The sequence below is a fragment of the Lissotriton helveticus genome, chromosome 12, assembly GCF_964261635.1.
Source record: "Lissotriton helveticus chromosome 12, aLisHel1.1, whole genome shotgun sequence".
Lineage (NCBI taxonomy): Eukaryota > Metazoa > Chordata > Amphibia > Caudata > Salamandridae > Lissotriton > Lissotriton helveticus.
In genome coordinates this window covers 888,635,682-888,656,285 of record NC_136073.1, presented here as the reverse complement: position 1 = coordinate 888,656,285, position 20,604 = coordinate 888,635,682, and the positions used below count along the sequence as shown (strand labels likewise).

The following is a 20,604-nucleotide window of genomic DNA, read 5'->3' as shown; positions in this document are numbered from 1 at the left end:
CCTTTGCTGTGGTTTGGGCCCTGAAGAAGCTGAGGGCCTACTTATTTGGTACTCACTTCACCATTCAGACCGACCATAAGCCCCTCTTGTGGCTAAATCAGATGAAGGGTGAAAACCCCAAACTGCTTAGGTGGTCCATTTCCCTACAGGGGATGGATTTTACAGTGGAGCATAGACCTGGTACTGATCACAGCAATGCTGATGGGCTCTCCAGGTATTTCCACTTAGAGCAAGAAGACTCACCTGGTCAAGGTTAGTTTATTGTCCCAAAGTTTGGGGGGGGGGTCATGTAGGAGAGTAGGGTCTGCAATCCTATGATCACCCAGATTTTTGCTTTTTGCTTCACTGGTTTACGACTTTCCCTGGCTGTGGGCCTGCTAATCAGACCCACAGCCTAGCTGTTCTCTCTAATCCAAATTGTACCCAGGTACTGAATTGGCACTGGGCCCTCTCAAGTCCCTGTACCCAGGGCTGAGGTGCACCCAGAAGTCTCCCAGGGGCTGCAGCATGTATTATGCCACCCCTGGACTGACTAACTAAATCTGACACAACTGGCTGCACGACAGCTGGGGCAAGGTGGTGTAATCACCCTTTGCTTTAGATATAGTATTCCTATGTCTAAACCTAAATGGACACACAGATCTCCTATCAGTCACTCCTATGGCAGGCCTTAACAATCCTGAAGGCAGAGTGCTTGGAATCGTGTGAGATAGTGCTCTGGCATGAGCTGAGCCTGTCTGCGGCTTTCGGGATCCATCCCTTAGCCGTTTCCATGATATCGCATACCATATACTCTTAAGTGCATTATAATCCTCGCGGTTATATGCCAACTCTGGTATCGCTTTATCAAAACATGTCGAGTAAGGTGTCATACGAATTGGAATACTAACCCCTCGCCAATACTGGCGACGGGGTTAGCATTCCACCCTTCTAGAGGGACACGACATGGATGTAACCTGTAACCCCGGTTAAAGTCAAACAGAGCCTTAGCTCCACAAAATGGATGCTGCCACCGAGACACAAGTCTGCCCTCCTGCTGCTGGGAGTCCTCCCAGAGCAGGAGGCAAGGACAAAGGGTTTCCTGCCAGGGGCGGTGCTAGCACCGTCCCAGACAGGATTTTGTGTATCCTAGGTAGGCAGGGCTTCAGAGGAAGGTGACTGCAAGTGGCACCCCGGTGCTCACTGTGCATAGGCCGGCTGAAACCAGTTCCAGGGGCACTCCAGCCCCTGGCCTGGGGAAAGCCCGCCAAAGGAGAGGGGTGTAACCACCCCCCTCCTAGTCCCACCCATAGGGCAGGACTTAGTCGCGTGCCAGCCCCTTTTTGCAGGATAAAGGTAGGACCTGGCCCCCTTCCAAATCAGATCATCTTTGAATCCTGAAACTACTTTCTTCAAGAAGGAACTCAAGACTCTTCCTAAGATTTCTCCCTTGTGACTAAGGAGTAGTCACCCTGCAGCAGCAGGCACCAACCAAGCATCGCGGTTTGTTGCCAGTCTCTCCTTCGGATCAAGACTGCTCCAGCACGACGAGAACCGGCTTCCCTGGCACCTCTGACCTCAACCTACATCATCAGCCCAGCTGTGATCCGTGGGTGTGACGAGACCTCGAGGGACCGGCCATCTTCAGAACTGCACGACGCTTGTCCAGCACGACGCCTGAGTGACTCTCGACTGAGTGCCTTGGGGTAAGAGAAGCCCCGACCCTGAGCAGCTCCAGCACCGAAGTCCAGCCCCCCCTGCATCCACGAGATCGGCGTGGGGCCCTTCTGCTTTTTGCTGCTCACCGCGTTGTCCAGGTCGCTTGCCCGTTGGCTAGTGGCCCCCTCACGACGCTCCACGACAACTAACACTGCTGGTCTGGTTGCTCCAGTCTAGCCCGTGCTCCCCTCCAAAAGAGGAGCACCCTGGACCCTCCTGGTCCACTCAAGACGCCATTTTAGGTCCACCGCGTGGGCCTTGCATTTGCCAAGACTTGTTGCCCAATCCTGGGTCCAGCGACGTCGACAGCAAGAACCTTCGTGGGACAGCTCGCACCTCCATCCTGGTCGCCGACAACGCCTCCTGGTCCGAGAGACTGCAGAGCCCAGCAGCGCCCACTCACCTGACTGCGGTGACTTCGCCCGGTGCCATCCTGGTGCCCACTTAATCACTGGCTAGTGATTCAGAACTTGGTCCCCTCTGCTTTCAGGTTTTCTTCTTCCCTGATCCAGGCTTGGATCTCTTCGAACTTTTCTTCACTGGCCGCCTGCCAGCAACTTCTTCTTCAGGCTCCTGGTCCGTCAACGTGGGTTTCCGACGCAACTTGAACCCTATGCAGCCGCAGCCCCTGGGCTAGGTAAATCCAGCACTCCGGTGCCCCAGCATAGTCCAACACTCCAAGTGTTCGGATCCACTCCCGTTTTCGTCCCAGCTAGTCGGGTTCGCCCGAGAACAGTAACTTTGTGAATTCTAGCTTCCATAGACTTTTTCCCGCCTTACGCGTGAGAGTTCCCACTCTGCACGTGGCGTCCCTAGGCCTCCTGCTCCTAACCTGAGTGTTCAGTATTGTAGGCCTAGCGTTTCTAAAGCCTCTGAGAATCGTTCCTTACCTGCTAGTAATTCGCATTCCACTTTTGTAGTATATGGTTTTTCGTGCCCCTAGGGCATTTGTGTAAATTGTGCGACTTAAAGTATTTTCGTAAGAGTTTTGTTGCGTGCTTAGCTCCCTGACTCATAAAGAGTTCAGGGTAGACTTGTTATAAATAAATACACTTTATTTTCATAACAACTTGTGTGGTGTCCTTTCACTGGGTGTTCATGGGGTAATGTGATGGTAAAACAGCTGGCTTAACACGCCCTCTAGAGTCTTAGCCTTAGACTGCTCGTATCCATGCTACTAGGATAGCTGGTCTATAAGGTTGACTTACAACCAATCATCAATAAGGGTTGTTTGGACTGATACATAGTGATCACTAGAATAGTGAGCACTGCATATCAGGCCAACTTCTCACAGACGTCATCTTTTTTCCAGGTCCCCAACAAGGATTCCAGTCAAGTAATTTAACTTGTCTCATCCTATTTAGTCTACTGCAATGTTTTAGTTGTGCTTGCCTCCTGAACATTTACGAATGTGGGATATTACAACAGCAAAGTCCTCTACTCATTGGGTTTTATACTTCGTTTTTGTCACCTCTAAACATTCGTCCTATTTTATTGACCCCTGGTGAAAAGTGAGACGTAAACGAAGTGCCTGCATACATTTATTGTGAAGTTTGAGAAGGGGTCCATAATGGGGCCCAGCGGGCCAGCGATCTCTAGCACAGTCGGCTTCGTGACACCGCCTCCCAGGGGTCAGAAGAAAGCAGTGCACTACAGTTGTACTGACAGGGCTCGAGTCGGGGTACTACGCGGGTGGACGGCGTCCCCCCACTTATTTTACCGGAGGGACGCCGTCGCCCCTGCCAAACAGCTGGACTTCACTCTTTGGCCTCGAGGAGCTCGGCACCTTTCATGACATCACTTCCTGTTGTGACGTTACTTTCGGTGACAGCTTCCCCCCACTTCTTTTTTTACGACTTGTGCCCTTCTTTTTTTACGACTTGTGCCCTGGTTGTACATGCCTTGTACTGGCCAGCCACCTGGCATGGACCCGTTTTCCTTACTTAGCAGTCAGCCCACGAGCTCTCGTTGCCCTCTTGTGGCTAGTTGTCTGCTTCTCACCCATGGAAGGAAATGGGAGGGTGTGGACAGGATTAGCACTAGCTTCCGCTTCCTGGGGTCATACTCTGGATGCATGGGCTGCTCAGTGCCCCACCTCACCACCCTCATTCGTCGTCACGCCTGTCTAATATATTTTCCAGAGAGAATGGGGAGGATGTGGCCTAACGGCTAGAGCGGCCGACCTCGAAGCTGCGGAACCGCGTTCGAGTTAGGTCAGGGACGCTCAGCATTCTGTGATTCTGGGCAAATCACTTAAGCTCCCCGTGCCTAACAAAATGTATGTGTCCGTCTGTAACGCAACTGGTGCTCATGTAAAGCGCTCTGATAACTTCGGGTCTAGTTGGCGCTATATAAAATACCCCCACCCCACAAAGTAATGCCTTAATGCCGCCCAAATTTGAATCTCATATTAATCGAATTCCACGGAAGTAGTACTCTATATTTCTCTACGGTTTTATCATTGAGACTAACAGGTGCAACTTTAATATGGGGTTTTATGTGGTGAATCATACCGCACTTCTGTTGCCATTACCAGATTACACTAATTTTACAGACCATAGAAAGATGAGAGGCAGAGTTGGCCCTGCGAGGATTTAAACTTGTTAACTCATTGAGCCATCTTGCACGTTATTATATGTCCTGTTCCGCAGCCCTCTAGAGCTGTATGTTTCCAAAGTATTGCATAAAAATTGTATTTCTGTGCCCCAAAATACAGTAGATATGGCTCCAAAAATACCTCCCTTCTCCCAAACAGCCCGAAGGCATTCTAAAAGCTTTACATCCTATTCCAAACTGCTGTGAATTTAGTCCAAACGAGTCGTCTGGTCTGGTTCTGTACAAACTGCTCTAAAATCAGGGTTGGAAATCAAATCTTGTACAAAATGGAAGCAAGCCAAAAAATGCATGTACGGCAGCAACATCTGGCCCCAGATGGATGGATGGATGAATGTCCTGCCCGAAACACGGTGACTTGCATACTGGTAGGAAAGCTTGGAGCCTTTCACTCAGTAGTGTATCTACCGCCCTGCCGCTCCTGCTCTGCCGCCTCTTCCAATGGCCCGACCTCAGGCATTCCTGCGAGCTGAAGCGGCTCAGCGGCTGCGGGAGCCACGGCAAGGCTGAGCCCGAGCTGGTGTGCTGCAACCCGCACCACCTCAGCCGGCTCTGCGAGCTAGGTAAGGAAGGGGCGCGCCGCCTGCATACTCACCTCCTGCACACTGCACACCTCAGCCGCCCCTGCACATTGCCACAAGTCCTGCGAGCTAGGTGAGGAAGGGACTGCACCGCCTGCACACTACCACCTCAGCCGCCCCTGCACATTGCCACAAGTCCTGCGTGTGGCGTGTGCACCACTCGCCTCCTGCACACTAACACCAGCGGCGTGCACCACCTCAGCTGCCCCCTGTACACTCTGCACCATGCCACCAATCCTGCGAGCTAGGCGAGGGGCTGCGTGCGGCGGGTACATCACACTCTCCTCTTGCATACTGGGCACTTACCTTAGCGGCATACGCCGCCCCCCTGCAAATTGCCACAAGTCCTGCGAGCTCGGTAAGGTGCTGCGTCGCCTGCACACTCACCTCCTGCACACTGGGTACAAACACCAGTTGCGTGCACCACTCCAGCCGCCCCTGCACACACTACACCCCTGCCACAAATCGTGCGAACTAGGCATGGGGCTGCTCCGTCTGCACACAGGGCACTACCACCTTACTTGTCCATTGCATACACTGCACATTGCCACTAGTCCTTCGACCTAGGTATGGGACAGCGCGCGGCGCATGCAACACACTCGGCTTCTGCACACTGGGTTTCTCTCAGCAATTTCTCTCAGCTCTGTTCAGAGGGTGCAGCTGACTGTACGTTCAGTACTGTGCCTGTTGTTGTGTGAGTATATATATGTTTGAATATGTGTGCCTCTGTGTTGTATACATGCTTAGCTCTGCTCGTGAAAAAGTGGGTCAGTGCCTGTGTGTTTGTGATGTACTGTCTGTGTGTCAGTGCCTGCATACCTGCACGGGTTTTTATATGTCTCTGTGTGTTTACATGCATATCAGTATTCACATGTTCATTTAATGTGATATTTATGTAACATGTTGTGTGTTCTTAGGATGGAATCAGATCGGACTCTACAACTAAGCACAAGTGGGTGTGTGTGCTAGGCTGGTGTGTCTTGCCTTCCTCTCTGTGGACTCTGCTTTTTGGGTTTCGCCTGCCGAAGGCTGCGCTCTGCGCAGCTTTTCGGCGCAGGCGAAATCCTTTGTTTACAATAAGGACTTCGGGAACGTCCCCCGGCTCCCATTGGCTAGCTCCATAAATGGAGGCTAGCCATTGGGTGCCGGATCTGTCCGTCAAGGCCGGACCAGATTCGTGGGCGTTCCCGAGATTTTTTCCATCTCCGCCTCTGCGATGTCGTCATCGTGGCCGTGGGCGGGGTTTATTTTGTTTGTGCGTCCATGTTTGTGTTGTCATTCCGCCGCTGCCCGCCGCCCGAGGAAGTCCAGGTGAGTGCCCCGCTGTCCGTGCCTTTCCTTGTCCGTGTGCCCTGTCCGTTCCCAGCCCCCCCTCCCCGCTGTCCGTGTGCCCATGCTGTTTTTCTTTGCCTTCTCGCCCCCCTCCCGCTGTCCGTTCCCGGCCCCCCTTCCCCCCCCCCACCCCGCTGTCCGTGTGCCCGTGAGATTTGATTGTGCGTCCATGTTTGTGTTGTCATTCCGCCGCTGCCCGCCGCCCGAGGAAGTCCAGGTGAGTGCCCCGCTGTCCGTGCCTTGTCCGTGTTCCCTGTCCGTTCCCAGCCCCCCCTCCCGCTGTCCGTGCGCCGTTCCCCCCCCCCCCCCCCCCCCCGGATTAAATCTGTGTCTTTTGGTTGAAATGTCATTTCACGTGAAACATTGATAATTCTCAGAGAAGTCACTGCATCGTCTCAATTTAAATAAGACATATGCACTTCGCCGTCTGCACCATTAATTATGTCTGTTCCCCATTGCACCACAACAACTGGGTATTTCTGCCTTTTGAAAAGGCAGACGGGTTTAGCCATTATGTTCCTATGAGACACCGTGGCGCGGGGCTTAGCGGTTCACATTACTATTGAGGCTCATGAGGGTTCGAATACGGCCTAGTACCCATCTCAAAATATAAATAATTAGACCGCTGTTTTTTAAAATATTTTCTTAGTGTGTGTTCTAAGTATTGATCACATGAATTTGGCTATAATGTTGCGGTGAGGCTTGTTACTGTTCACGCTACCACATTCCTTGTTACATGCGCGGTCACGATTGGTTAATGTTTTTGTAACACAGCCTGGGAAACCTCTCCCGGTCGTACAAGAAATCGAAGATAGCACTGCTATCCTTACAGGCTCGGATCCCACAGCAGCCCCATAGCTACAGATCTTACAGGCTCTCTCCGTGAACAGCAGTGATATTCCTCCTGATCCCAGACAGCACACATATCTCTCTAGATCTCATGGGCTCTCGCAGTTAATGGCATTGGTGTGCTCACAGGGTCTCATCACAGCCAGCAACCTCACACCAACAGATCTTACAGGCTCCTAACAGTAGTAGATTCATCTTTCCTGCTCTTACAGGCTATAACTAAATACAACCGTGATATCCCTCCGGGTCTCACAGGCTATTGAAATAGCAGTGAAATCACTCCAGTCCTTACAGGCTCTCACTACAGACAGCAGAGCTACCGTCTTTGCTCTTACAGGCTCTCTCACAGTGGAGAACAAACACTATCCCTCCAGATCATACAGCAGTCAAAGCGCACCGACTCTTACAGGCTTCCACCATCGCTAATAGCGCTGTCCTTTCTGCTCGTACAGGCTATCTCACTGTAGGCAACAGTGCTAGCTCTCCCGATCTTACAGGCTATCTGTGTGTGTGGGGGGGGGGGGGGAGGGGGGCTCTGTGTGTGTGTGTGTGTGTGTGTGTGTGTGTGTGGGGGTTGAGGTTTGTTTGGGTCATTCCCAGGCCGACCCGCCGCAGGAAGAAGTCCAGGTGAGTGCTTTTTTTCTTGCCTTCTGCCTTTTTGTGCCCGTTCCCGCCCCCCCTCCCGCCGTCCGTGTCCCCGTTCCTTCCCGCCCCCCCCTCCCTGCTGTCCGTGTGCCTGTTCCCATTTGTAAATGCTTGTTTATTTACTTTCTGAATAGCGCTGGTGATACGTAAGGTAAGGTCGTGCTTTTTTAATGACTTTCTGAAGGGTGTTGTTTCGTATGGAGGGTTGAGCCAGTGCCTTTTCTGTTACGTTCTGAAGGGGGCTGGTGGTTACAGAGGGTAGCGGAGGTGTTTTTCAGGTACTTTCTGAGGAGCACTGATGATACACAGGGTAGAGACATTGTTTTGTACTTGGATTAAATCCGTGTCTTTTGGTTGAAATGTCATTTCACGTGAAACATTGATAATTCTCAGAGAAGTCACTGCATCGTCTCAATTTAAATAAGACATATGCACTTCGCCGTCTGCACCATGAATTATGTCTGTTCCCCATTGCACCACAACAACTGGGTATTTCTGCCTTTTGAAAAGGCAAACGGGTTTAGCCATTACGTTCCTATGAGACACCGTGGCGCGGGGCTTAGCGGTTCACATTACTATTGAGGCTCATGAGGGTTCGAATACGGCCTAGGACCCATCTCAAAATATAAATAATTAGACCGCTGTTTTTTAAAATATTTTCTTAGTGTGTGTTCTAAGTATTGATCACATGAATTTAGCTATAATGTTGCGGTGAGGCTTGTTACTGTTCATGCTACCACATTCCGTGTTACATGCGCGGTCACGATTGGTTAATGTTTTTGTAACACAGCCTGGGAAACCTCTCCCGGTCGTACAAGAAATCGAAGATAGCACTGCTATCCTTACAGGCTCGGATCCCACAGCAGCCCCATAGCTACAGATCTTACAGGCTCTCTCCGTGAACAGCAGTGATATTCCTCCTGATCCCAGACAGCACACATATCTCTCTAGATCTCATGGGCTCTCGCAGTTAATGGCATTGGTGTGCTCACAGGGTCTCATCACAGCCAGCAACCTCACACCAACAGATCTTACAGGCTCCTAACAGTAGTAGATCCATCTTTCCTGCTCTTACAGGCTATAACTAAATACAACCGTGATATCCCTCCGGGTCTCACAGGCTATTGAAATAGCAGTGAAATCACTCCAGTCCTTACAGGCTCTCACTACAGACGGCAGAGCTACCGTCTTTGCTCTTACAGGCTCTCTCACTGTGGAGAACAAACACTATCCCTCCAGATCATACAGCAGTCAAAGCGCACCGACTCTTACAGGCTTCCACCATCGCTAATAGCGCTGTCCTTTCTGCTCGTACAGGCTATCTCACTGTAGGCAACAGTGCTAGCTCTCCCGATCTTACAGGCTATCTGTGTGTGGGGGGAAGGGGGGCTCTGTGTGTGTGTGTGGGGGGGGGGTTTATGTGTGTTTGGGGCTCTGAGGTTTGTTTGGGTCATTCCCAGGCCGACCCGCCGCAGGAAGAAGGGCTGTGAGAGCTGTGTGGGCTGTGAGAGCTGTGTGGGCTGTGAGAGCTGTGTGGGCTGTGAGAGCTGTGTGGGCTGTGAGAGCTGTGAGAGCTGTGTGGACTGTGTGGACTGTGTGGGCTGTTGGCAATGTAAATAACAATGCCATTTATTTATAAGTAAAAAAAAAAAAGAAATGTCATGAGCAATGCCAATAGCTCTAACTTTTCCAAAGGCGAAACCATTGCATTGTAAATGCTTGTTTGTGAGGGCTGCTTCTCCTGGCGGGCAGCAAACCTCCTGGGTTCCCGTAATGCCCGGCTACAGAGAGAGCGGCCTCACAAACGAGCGTCCAGCTTTTACTGACCTCTGAGCAAGCGGCTCGGGTACATCCATATTGAGCGGGAACTGCAGAGGCCCAATAAAAATACCTTCTAAGGTGGAAGGAAATGAAAGTTCAGACTTGTGTCCAGCAGATGCTGTTGTCCATCATGTTGCTCTCATGCTGGTAAAACTATTACCCAGCATTAGAACAGTGCCCGGATTGGCTTTAGCAGGCTAAGTTTGCTCTCCAACACGGACTGGGAGCCTGTGCCTACTGTTCTCCAGCCCTGGCATATCAGCTCGGGTTGGGGAGATGTCAATGCCAATAGCTCGAACTTTTCAAAAGGCGAAACCATTGCATTGTAAATGCTTGTTAAGCTTTGCTCTCAGTATGTTTTAGAGATACTCCTTAAAAATCTGTGTTATTTGATAGAGACTTCTAGCCGCAGATTTCTCCAGTACTAAATCTTTCGTGCTTGAATCTTTCCTGATGCCGAGGTGGAAGTCCCCCAGTTATAACTAGCAGCAGAAAATCTTCCATTTAGATAGACTTTCATTATTTTTCCCCATAGGATTGAGTAGCAGTTTACATCGTTTTGTACACAACCAAAGTTCAGCCAATCAGAGCTGAGCTTGCACTCTTTCCTCCTGTGGAGTGGCTTCTGTGGAGGGCGGGCCCTAGGCCCTCATGCTGGAAATCACTGGGACGCAGGACACACTGCTTACTCGGTGCAACTGGCCCAGAGCACGTGCGCTCGGCCTCTTTTATTGGTACTGTGTCACATGACCAGTGACATCAGTGGTGGGTGGGTGTTAAGTGTAAATACAGAGTTAGCACTAGAATGCTAACAGATTCTAGGGCACTACATCCCTTCCCAAATTGGTTAAAAATTAAACCAACCGGAAAAAGTCCAAAATCTGTGGGGGAAAGAAGACACAGAAAATAACATTGGACTTGCGCTTTCAAAATGAGTCTCTTTGGCTGCTTGCAAGCCGCAGGCAGTATAGTTCTTGCGTTCAGGACTAATAGTTCTCGGTGGCACGGTTCGTAGTTGTTCGGCGGGTTCACTCTTTGTCTGTCCGGTGTTCTCAGCTCTTCCTTTGCTTCGCTCTGTAGGTGATGAGAGATAGATGGATGACATGGGTGTCAACAGTCTTCTGGTTTTGTTCTCTCTTCTGGCTTTGTGATGTTTCCGGGCAGGCTTTAGTGTTGACTCTTGGCAGGTGAATAGAGTAGGTGCAAACATCCCTCTCACTAGGATGCCCCTCTCGCCGGTTTTCCTCTGCCACAGGATGTCCGGGAGGACCTCTTTGCCAGGTTTCCACTGGACTGGTGTTTTTGGTCGCGTTGCTCTACCATAGCCTTCGGGCCGTGAGCAGGGCGCTCCACGAACCTCACCTTCGTGTCCTAGTTCCACCTGAAGGTTGAGTTGTCGACTCTCTTCATTGCTCTCGAGGCTTTCATCCTCTTGGGTCCTGCAGACGTGCTTCTGTAGATCTGTCTCCTGTGTGGGACTTGCTGCCACCAGAGTTCCTTGAGGCCTCTGCTTCTTGGGTTGCCACGGGTCGGTGTGGAGTGGTCAGTTCATCAGCTGGATGTGTGAGCACTCTCGCCATTCCATCTTCCGCTCAACCCCAGAGGTAGATGTCGCCAACAGTCTATCTTGCTCTCTTCTGCGTTCGCCATGTGGATGGATGGCTCGTAGGTGGTTGTCTTTGGTCTGCTCTGCCGGTGCTCTTACCAGGCTTGTTCTCCATTGCACTCCAGTGTTCCAGTGCCTGTCACCTTTCTTCTTTTCTTAGTGGCGGTGGCCACTCTGTTCTTTCTTCCTTCTTCTTAACCTGACAGTCGTGCCACTCTGATTACTTCTTCCTTCTTTTCTTCTGAGTGGCAGTGGCCACTCTGTTCTTTCTCCTTTCTTCTTGAAGTGACTGGGTGTCACTCTGACTTCTCTTTTCTTCCTTTCTTCGGTGGCGGCGTGCCGCTCCGATCTTTCTTCTTCTCTTCTCTTTTTACGACGTACCCTGTTCCCCTTTTCTTCATCTTCTCTGGCCAGGCTTCCCCATGCAGCGCGCGCACTCTGCACGTGTCTTCCTGGTCTTGTCCTAGTCCTAGGACACTATCTTCTTATTACTCACTTCCCAGGGTTAGCGTCGCGACCTTCACATCTTCTTCCTGTTGCTTTCGTTAATTTGTGTGGTTGAAGTTCGTGGGTCTAGGTCCTCGGACCGTGCCTTGTCTGAACTTCTTGGACGTCGTGCTGGTTCCTTCTGCCGAGGTCTGGCAGGTAGGATTTGTGGTGCTGAGCTTCTTGGACCTCGTGCTGGTCCCTTCTGCCGATGTCCGGCAGGTAGGCTTCTTGGTGCGACCATCTGGCTGGTCGACTTCGTGCTTGGTGACCAGGCTGAGTGGTCAGGTTGCTTCTGTGTTGAATCTTCAATGCTGCGGGTTGTCAGCGCAACCATTTTCTTTTCATCGCAGTTGAGTTGCTTTGGTGCGCATCTGGGTGCGCTCTTCATGTCTTCTCTTGTGACTTGCTGCTTTGGGCTAGTGCTGTCCGCACTGCTGCGCATTTGCGTCATGCGCTTTCGCACATCTTGTTGCTGGGTTCCAGAACCATCGTCGGTTCGTGTGGTGGTACTCCTACTTTCGCCATTCTGCTGCAGCGATGGCCTATGGCCACTAGGCATCGCTGTCTTCTCTTCTGGCGTGGTGTAGATGTTTCTTGGGTGTTTGCTTCTGGAGGGTTGCGTCACTGCTCCATTGACCTTCTTCTGGTCTTGCTTCTTCTTAGCGTTGCCGGTTGCGATTCTTTGGAAACTTCCTGTTCCTGGGGTGTTCTTTGTGCTTCTGGCGTGCTCCTGCGTTGTTGCTTTTTCTTGTCTTGCGTGGCTGCCTTCGCTTCAGGATCACTGACTGTGTTCCTTGTGAGCTTCTCCCGTTCTCTTGTCCTTTGGGATAGCCACCTGCCAGCAGGTGGTTCTCTCTCACTCTCCAGGCATTGCTTGTGCGTCACGTAGTTTTGGCTGTGTGTTTGCTAGGTGGCGTACGGGTGTGGCAGTGTTCTTTGCGATTCTGGAGTGTTCCTGCGCTTGGTCAGACGTTCCTTGTGTATTTGCTAGGCAGGTTTTTTCCTCTCTATTGGCAGGTGCTCTTGGTTGTTTTTCAGCTGTACGCAGCTGTCATTCAATTCTATGCTGCTGTGTGTCCACTTTTATGCTTGGCAGTCTTTCCTGCTTGGCAATCTGTCTTGTGCTGCTGTGTCTCTTCTGGGCACCAATTTGCCTCGCAGTCTATTGTCTCAGATCACCTTGTGGCATGTAACTTTGCTGTCAGTGTCTTTTATTGTGCAGGTGCAATTTTGGATTTTGGCCACTAGATGGCGGGGGAGCTCCTCGGCAGGTACCGGCAGTTTTTCTCTTCGTTGTGCGTTTTCCTCTTTTGTGGCCGGTGCTGGGTTGTGTGTGGGCAAGTGGTGCTGCAACCACTCTGGCTCTACTGGTGTGCTGGGGCAGCGGACGACGTGTGGGAGGTGCTGCCTCCTGGTTGCAGGCTTCGTGCTCCGTGTCTCGTCGAAAAGCACATGCACTTATGGCTGTTGCTCATACTCTTGCACCAGGACCCTTCCAGGCTGCATAGCGGTTCTCCTTGATGGGGTAAGTATCTCGCTTGAGTTAATTTGTTTCAGCTCGTTTGACAGCACGTTGGGGGTTCATTGGTGCCCTGCTGGCTGCGATGATCACAGGCGGGGCTCTTGTATGGAATTGTTTAGCGCATCCCCGCAGTGCCTCGCTGTTCTCACAGCGCTGCGCTGCATGCGGGGTTCAGGCCAACGTCGGTTCTTCTCTCTCCACCTCACTGCCGCAGCCTCGCACCACACGCTGCGCGGGGTGGAGAGGTTGCTGTGGGCTTGAAAGAGGTGTTAGCGCTTGGTGGGTGGCCTTGGTCAAAGGTGTCAGGGTGAGAAGGGCTTCACCATAATGCGGGTCGGCTCCGCTTTGATTGTTTGGGCGCTCGGCAGCTTGCCTCACGCTGCGGGCGCTCTCCTCTTCGGTTAATCCCCAGCCGCTGCACTTCACACACGCTGCGGTGGACATTGCATGCAGGCCGCGGGTGGGCTCCGCTGGTCTTGTCTTACTTACGGGGGCCAGTATTCAGCGCCGCTCGCACTTTTGGGGCAGTGCTTATGACTATAGCGGGTGGGCTCCGCTTTTGGTGCTTTACAGTCTGGGCTCACCTTCGGCCGACGGGCCTGTTCTTCCGCGGGTGGGCACCGCGATGGCTCCGCTTGTCATTTCAGGGCACCGCCACGGCAGGCTGGGCCATGGCAGGCTGGAGAGGTGCGGGGTGAGCTCCCGGTCACCTCCTCCTTCTTCTCTAGGCCCGGGGCTCGACACACGCCCCACGGGCCTCTCGGCGGCCGGCACGATTCTTCGCAGGGGGTGCTCTCAGGCGAGCAGCATTCTCTTCCCCTTTTCCACGAATTTTCGTTTAGCTGGCACGCGTAGAAACAGCTAAACCCTCGTCGCCATTGTAAAGGGCGGGCCCTAGGCCCTCATGCTGGAAATCACTGGGACGCAGGACATACTGCTTACTCGGTGCAACTGGCCCAGAGCACGTGCGCTCGGCCTCTTTTATTGGTACTGTGTCACATGACCAGTGACATCAGTGGTGGGTGGGTGTTAAGTGTAAATACAGAGTTAGCACTAGAATGCTAACAGATTCTAGGGCACTACAGCTTCATACCTCAGATTTCTTACCACACGTCGTGGATAGTAAGTCTCAGTTTCTCAGTGTTCAGTTTCTTTCTTCAGACTTGACTTTGTACTTTGTTGAACTCCAGGTGAACTTCGATATTTAGCCGACCTTTATTAGATACTCTGTCAGATCCCACCAGCCTGTGAGGGGGCTCAAAAACTAGTTTGTAACTCCCGTGTTAGACCTGTGGATGATTAGGCTCTTCCCTGAAGATGCTCACAAGGAGTGCTTGTACTGCCTGCAGCCACACCATAAACCCAAAGACTGCAAATATTGAGGAACGTTTTCTGCTAACACTCTCAAAGATCAACAAGCATTGGAAATGCAATAGGTCTCGCAGCATTAGAGTTAGTGCTTTTAGAATTGTTTATGGGTTTTTTTGTAAATCTTTAGCATTTTTGTTTCCTGTAGCCAATGCTAAAGAATTAAAAAAAAAAAAACATAAACATTTCTAAAAGCTCTAACTCAAATGCTCCGAGACCTATTCCACTGTGTGAGGGTGAGGGGTTGAGGGTGAGTGAGGGTGAGTGAGGGTGGGTGAGGGTGAGTGAGGGTGAGGGGTTGAGGGTGAGTGAGAGTGAGGGTGAGGGTGAGTGAGGGTGAGTAAGGGTGAGGGTGAGGGTGAGGGTGAGTGAGGGTGAGTGAGGGTGAGGGTGAGTGAGGGTGAGGGGTTGATGTTGAGGGTGAGGGGTTGAGGGTGAGTGAGGGTGAGGGTGAGTGAGGGTGAGGGGTTGAGGGTGAGTGAGGGGTTGAGGGTGAGTGAGGGTGAGGGGTTGAGGGTGAGTGAGGGTGAGGGGTTGAGGGTGCATTCTCCATCTAAATAGTACAGGCCATAAACACATCACCATACCCTCCCGCAGCATGTTCATTTGGCTAAGTACATCATTACTCCCTTCTTCAGGATGGTATTGGGGGTTAAAAACATGACGTAAACGGCAGGATTGTACAGGGGTAAAGAAGATCACTGTGCCCCCTGTGAATTTTGCAAGGGGTTACATTAGTTCAATACATTTTGAAACGTTCCACAGAACAGTGCTATGGTGCAAGTTAAGCACATCACCTTCATCTGCAGGAATGTACACAGATGGCCATGCGGCTGCAGCGCAGAGTATACTGCCACTTATGTAGCCTACATATCCTGTGCATGGGCTGAAGAGAAGCTGGTGCAAGATCACAGGGCCACCGTGAGGTGTGGGGGGGGGTCTGCACTGAAACATGAGTTTTATCTAAGCACATACTGAAGTGCTTTTCGTGTGCTATACATGTGACATACCATGATAATAATTGTGAGCCAATTAAATGTTACTAATGACATCTGCTAATAACTATATGTACAAGGGTAGTAGTGCAATTGTGAATTGAATGGTGTGAGCACGACACATTCTAACTAACCATCTTGTAAGAGGCCCATGTAATGAGATATTTCATTTCACTCATGCGATTTAACCTCGTGCTTAGAATCACCCTGGCAGGAACCCGACGTGCACTTCCGCAAAGAAGAATACGCTATTTAAACGGCTTTGAGGGACAGACATGGCATCCCCGGAAACTCCCCGTGTCCCTCGCTGCACTCAGTAACGATAATAAACAGCACTGCGCACTCTGGGCATCTGCATACATCACATGCGTGTATATTAGTGAGTATGTAGTGTTTGTGTACACACAGATTTCTTTTAAATAAATACAGTGGTGGCAGACTAGCAAATAGTTGCCAGAATCAAGGCTGAGCACACAGTATTTGTAAGGATGACGGTAAATACGGTTGATAAAGTCTCTGGGGCGCCCACCTCAAGCAGAGGAAGCTACAGCGACGTGACTTAGTTCAGGGTTTCTTATGTGCAGATATGCGCGGGGGCCTCCCGGACTCCCTGCTCGCCGCGGCCCTCAGGTATGTGCCCCCCTCTTCCCGGGAGAGGAGGCGTGGGGGTAGTGAGAGTAGGGTACAGTCAAGAGTTTCACTCGCACCACTCGACCGAGGCAGTAACCTCTTCCCCATGTATATAGAGATAACCGTCTATTGAGTGAGTAACCACGCCTTACCTTAAGGATCTAAAGATGAAAACAAGACGGAGGGAAGAGAGGGGAGGGGGGAGGAGAAATGCGACACGGCGGGAAGGGGAGGGGGCGGAGCGGGTACAATAAACAAGACGGAGGGAAGAGAGGGGAGGGGGGAGGAGAAGTGCGACAGGGGAAATGCGAGACGGCGGGAAGGGGAGGGGGCGGAGCGGGTACAATAAACAAGACGGAGGGAAGAGAGGGGAGGGGGGAGGAGAAGTGCGACAGGGGAAATGCGAGACGGCGGGGAGGGGGCGGAGCGGGTAAACAAAGACGGACGTGCACGCGCTTTTAAGCTCAATGCGCATGCGCATTGAGCTTAAAAGTCACGGGCACTGCAAGGAATCGCCACGATTCCTTGCAGTGTGGATAAAGAGCGGATAAGTCCCAATACTCTCGCCTTGCTCGATGCGCATGCGCATCGACAGGCGAGACCTAAAAAGCAAGGCTTTTTTTATGACTTCGTAAGAAAAAAGCAACTCAAACTCAAGATTTTGGAGAGGAAGGGCTCTGCCCTAAGGTGAAAGAGTTTCTAAAGAGGAAGAGATCTGAAAAAGACGTAACTGGAGCACCAAAAAGACTCTAAACAAGGTGGACAAGAGAAAGCGAGCACTGGAAAAGGTGGCTTCCCTAAGACCCCAGGAGAAACAAGCATTACCAATGCAATAGGTCTCGCGTTTCCAAAAGTTTAAGCTATTGGCATTGTGTATGAAAATGCCTTTTATTTATCTGTTTTGATAGTGTACACATAAATAAAAGGCATTGTCATTTACAATGCCAATAGCTCAAACTCTTGTAAATGTGAGACCTATTTCACTTCAAAGAAGAGGCCGCCATTGTCCCGTCCTGCTTGGAAAGAGAAAGCGCATATGGTACTCTGAATGTTGCAGGAAAGCATATCATGCCTGCAGTAGGAGAAATTCATTGAAGAAAATAGCGTTTACCGACTAAATAAGACGTACCGTGTAAAAACAGAAGTAGAAGAGCCAGTCCTCATGGGAGGCTACAAATGAAGACAAGGCAATACTAAGGAGGTACTAACAAGCCTATTAACAAACCAGAAGCCAGAATTTACAAAGGACAATAACACAAGCCAATTAAAAATATAGGGTGCCAAATGTGAATGACACAACAACAGACCAATGGATGAAAAGAGGTGGCTAAAAGCTCTTTAAGTATTTTATGAATATAATTTTTGTAAAACCAAAATGTCTTGTCTAATGGCAGACTTAACAAGACAATCTGTACAAGCTTCCAGCTGCATCTGGTGCTTCGGTGTATGTTCTACTCTGGTTGTAAAAGCAGAGCCAACATAAATAAAAGATGTCCCCAAACCCCTTTTTATCCCCATTTAATGTATGTGCTAAGTATTTGTGTACAAAGGTATGTGTGCAACAGATTTGGAGTCTTTGTTTTTTGTACGATTAGCATGTTTTTAGAAGAAACTACTTGACATGATAGCATCACAAAGAAAACCTTTAAGTTTGGTTGATTTGTCTCTGGAGCAAATATGTATGTCCTGTCTTTCCAACCAGGCTTCTCAACAAATTGTCTGCCACCGCTAGTGCGGAAATGAAGCTTAAGTGGTGTGCTTTTGTACATGGATTGTGAGAGGCTAAAAATCACTTTCTTGTTCTACCGCTTCTGGGATAATGATTCATACCTGAATACTTGCAGATTTCTTGCTGAGGTGAGACCCGCCAGGCAGTGCTTTACACAGAAGACGGGATGCACTCCATGCTGTGGGCAGGATATTTATTTCTGCACATGCTTTCAAAGTAGTTCATAATAACACGGAAATCATTGCGCGAAATAATGGAATCCTCTAATGTTACATGAGGGGCTGACACCGGGACTTTTACAATCAAGTGATTCGAATTTTTCATCAAAACTTGCAGCAAAGTTGTAACCAAGATTAACCAATGCATAGTTGCTCAGATTTCTGCTTGTGTGCCAATTTTATATGTCCTTCGTCCTTATGTGTGACATTTTATCATGAGCGGATGAAGGGAGATTAATACTGAGGCTCTTTTTACTATATACAAATCCTGAAACAATCTGTGTGACAGGTGGCATGATGGCCCAGACCCAAAAGATTTGTTATCTGCCTCAATTGTAACCTTCACCACACACACTGCTTCTCTTGCAACAGATCCCTGTTCTCTTCCAGGGGATACTCATTAATAGTCATAAGCACTGAATAATCCCCGCCCATGTGCGGGACCCCGGAGCATATACAACAATATATATATATATATGTGTGTGTATGTATGTTTAGCTAAGAAGGTATGGAGTACCCTCAAACATACATACATATGTACATGTATACATATATAAACATGCAGCCTTATATAACTCAAATAGGCGAAAATGTCGATATTCATAGATTTTTTCATTAAACTGAAAGCATTCTGTAACAGAGAACATGCACTCCAATAATGTTCCACCTCAGCCCTTTATTTTCAGAGAAAATGCAAGTAATAGTAGGCAATTAGCCTTTAGGCTGCAACGATGAAAAAACTTCACAGTGACAAAAAACTGGCACCATGCCTTCAAGAATTCCATGAACTTGGAAACCGTGCCTTTAAGACCTCCAGGAGCCCCCTGCTCCCATCATGCACCACAGGTGACAGTTAGGTCAGTTCTTGTTTCCTGGCTCCTTCTGTGAGGATCCTGGAGCATTGAAATTGTAAATTTTTGGTTAATCTAGTAAGAAATTGGTTTATTTCAACCTTAGCTATCTCTACTTGATGTTTGGTGACTGCTGGCAACGTTTTCAGTCGTTTCTGACTTTTTTTTTGATAACTATTTTCTGTCAGAAATGCCAACAAATGTCCCTCCTGTGGGAAGAAAATGGCAAAATCAGACCCACATTTGGTCTGTATTGTATGCTTACCATCCTCACACAATCCAGACAAATGTTATTATTCCCAATAATTCTCCAGAAGAACTCTTCGGGACAGAGAGAAAATAAAGTTGCATGCCTTACTGGAGTGAGGAAAAGGACCTTCAAAAAGTCGCCTTGGAAGCACTTCTGCTTTTAAAGAGCCCTCTTCTCAGGAAAAACACAGAAAACTGCGTTGTTCTGCCTCCCCAGCATCAAGAAGGAAGCAGATCCCTGATTGTTCTCCTTCAGCGTCGAGATCGACGTCGGAAAAACAACAAAGGCATGCTACGACGTCGAGAGACAGTTTGCCATCGTAGTGGCTAGAGCCTCCGTCTCTGAAACGTAAGTCGACGTCGAGGCATTCTACTTCAGGCTCGAAGTATGTTGGTACCCAGAAATCCAAGTCGACATTAAAGCCTGAGTTGATGTCGAGGAAACACCTGGCGACGTTGAGACACCGGTCGACGTCTAGATCTCCGCCACCGTCACAACTGGTACGGTCGCCATCGAAGACTCTGCCACAGGCATACAGGAGGTCGACGTCGAAGACTCAGGTGCGGTCCCACAGACAGTCGACGTCGAGGAGGTCGACGTCGAGGACATCGTCACTCAGGCGTGGGTCGGTAAATATTTCACAGCAGAAGCGGTCAATGTCGAGAGTGGCACAATCTGTGTCGTTGGCGAGAGGTCACCGTTCGACGTTGAGGGAGGAAAATCCTACGGCGACGAAGGGGGAAGTGCTGGGAAGGCATAGATCAATGTTGAGGTCCATACAGTCAACGTCGAGGGAAGTGTCATCTCCTGGCATCAGTATTCTGCAAATCACGCCGGAGGGATCTCCGGTTGCGGAAAAACAGGCCCCATTGTCAACCTCTCTACAAGGTGACTCGAGATGATACAGCATTGGAAAGTTCCATCCAGAAGTCCTGGCTCTGATTTCTCTAGAACATTCTCTCCTTCCAGAGTCTCAGCTAGTCCTCCACCTACTGTATCTACGAGAGCATCTCCACGCAGGTCTCCAAGGAGAGCTAGGTATCTTCGGCTCGCCATTCACAATCCAGAACACCACGTAGACGGTCTAGATCTCACCCTTCATCCAATCTAAAAAGAAACAGTTGAAGGTCTCTGTCTTGGTCCATCTCCTCAAAATCATCTATGAGAGACTTTTCACCAACCCTGTCTGCTACACCTCCAGCCAGAGTGTCTCCAGTTGATGACATAGGGACTTTTAATGAGGTCCTGTGCAGGGGTGATAACAAATTCAACATTGATATGTTGGTACCGACTTCCTCTTTGTCGGTTATATTTGAAACCCTGCATCACAGGTCCTTGGTGAGGCAACTGGAGAACTGAAGGTTGGTGGCAGCAACTTTGCTCTCTGGGGAACCGATTGCTTGTACA

At 50.0% G+C, this 20,604-nt stretch overlaps 1 protein-coding gene across 13 annotated transcripts in view; it reads left to right on the top strand.

Annotated features, from left to right (window-relative positions):
- Positions 1-20,604, top strand: part of ZCWPW1 (zinc finger CW-type and PWWP domain containing 1) — a 1,771,049-nt gene that overhangs the window by 1,199,331 nt on the left and 551,114 nt on the right. The gene's annotated exons all lie outside the window — the stretch shown is intronic.